Source organism: Dermacentor andersoni, chromosome 11 (genome assembly GCF_023375885.2).
Source record: "Dermacentor andersoni chromosome 11, qqDerAnde1_hic_scaffold, whole genome shotgun sequence".
NCBI lineage: Eukaryota > Metazoa > Arthropoda > Arachnida > Ixodida > Ixodidae > Dermacentor > Dermacentor andersoni.
Window position 1 is genome coordinate 4,625,586 of NC_092824.1, and position 1,754 is coordinate 4,627,339.

The 1,754-nt window shown below is 43.9% G+C and overlaps 1 long non-coding RNA gene across 1 annotated transcript; it reads right to left on the bottom strand.

Annotated features, from left to right (window-relative positions):
• LOC129381484 (uncharacterized) lies at nucleotides 1-737 on the bottom strand. The gene is made up of 2 exons (XR_008609656.2): nucleotides 448-737; nucleotides 1-378 (listed from the first exon to the last, which is right to left on the bottom strand). It is a non-coding gene; the product is annotated as an uncharacterized lncRNA (long non-coding RNA).
• Nucleotides 738-1,754: the final 1,017 nt, after the last annotated feature.

The following is a 1,754-nucleotide window of genomic DNA, read 5'->3' on the forward strand; positions in this document are numbered from 1 at the left end:
TGAAATGCGCACAGTATGTACGGCAACACTTGCTTTATTCACCGCAGTAATGCCACCCTGTAATGGAGACACAACTACGACAAACGGTCCGCATTTCTTCCGCAGCGAGAAGCGAGAAAAAGTGAAACATTTTTTACCGAGTCAGAAATAAGCCAAGCGTGTTCCTGACGGTATGTAACGGCATGCCGCTGGAAAAAGGGGGTCCATACCTCGGGGTTCAAATTCCGCAGACACGGTATGCGCTTCAGCGTAGCCGTCAATTTGCGGTTGAGCAAGCGACGTTTTTGCATTTTCTATTCCGCATCAGCATCTTCTAGGCAGCGAGGGAGCACCTTGAAAACCAGCACGACGGGGGCCGTCTCGTTGAACAATTAAGGCCTAAAATTTAAAAGAAAACACAACTATTAGCGCTTATTGTTTCAAATTTTGAGATTTCAGTAGACTTACCTTGATGTTGTCGCACAAGGTCGTTAACGCCAACATAAAGAACGGCGAAATCGACACGCTCGAAGCGCATCGTGGAGACAGCTCACGCCAGCCGCACTGCATTGTAGCTAGCAAAACTGAATGTGCAGGCTTTTATAGACTCGATTAGGCGCAGGCGCGACCTATTTAAGAATTTAACCTGACTCACCGACAATCACGCCGCGCAAGGACGGCATGACTGAACACGATCCAGCGAGGCGTAACAAGACCACGCGAACGAACCTACGTGAGCCGGCAATGGCCGCATGTGGCTGGCAGCAGTGATGCCAACTCAGGTCAACGTTTTATCCCTAAAATGAACCCCCAGAAATCCCTAGATTAAAGAAAAATCTCTAGCTTTTCTTTGTTTACTTGTTAATGTGGCAATTTCAGCTTTAACAAAGTCTCAGCGCAGTTCACTCTTTGTTCCATTTGTTATACATTTTATCAGAGATAAATAAATGTGTATTAGCCGCATCTGTAGCTTTTTTCTTAATTTTTTTTGTAGAGTTATCATGCATAGAGGGTCGACAGATGGCACCATCAGATAGAGGGGGAGTTAGCAACGACACTCTGCTGACTCCCTCTGTATCTGAAGTGAACTTCGAGCAGACGACTCCCGTTTCACCGCACCGCCTTCAGCAGGCTCATCTTCACGCGCAAAGAACCCATGCAGCCCTTTAAAAAAAGAATGGTCCCAAGTTGAAAGAGCTGGACATTGTCTGCTAAGCCCCGTCATCACATCAAGGTATTTTATTCAGACAACATTAACAGTCTTTTTATGATGCGCACAGAAAAACGAACATGTTGGACTTTGTTAAAGTCCCCTTCTCGCCTCAAATAGAACACTCAGAAGCGGTGAAATGGCGTACCTCACCGCACAGTTTTTTATTTATCAAAGTCTCAATCAAAGATTGTCAAACTGTAGTTGGAGCGATTAAGAAATGACATCACGAGAAAGTGACATCGCCAAATATGTAATCTTGCTAGTTATAGAGCAGTGATTAAGATGTAGAGTTGGTAATTACAAAATCAGAAAATGGTTCCTTAAAACTGAGAATATATATGTTGTTCTGGTTGCGCAGCACGTTGCAACGAAGTGGTCTAGCATACGTGGAAAATGCTTTTCTTTAAAAAAAATCGCTGCACAGTAGCACTTCCTTCAATAACATAAAAACACGTACGACGCAAATGATACTGTATGCAAAGATAACGTAAACGCGCGTGCAGTGTCGATGTTGACGCGTTAAGATAGGTTTCTTAACACTTTAGAATTATTATATGGCACA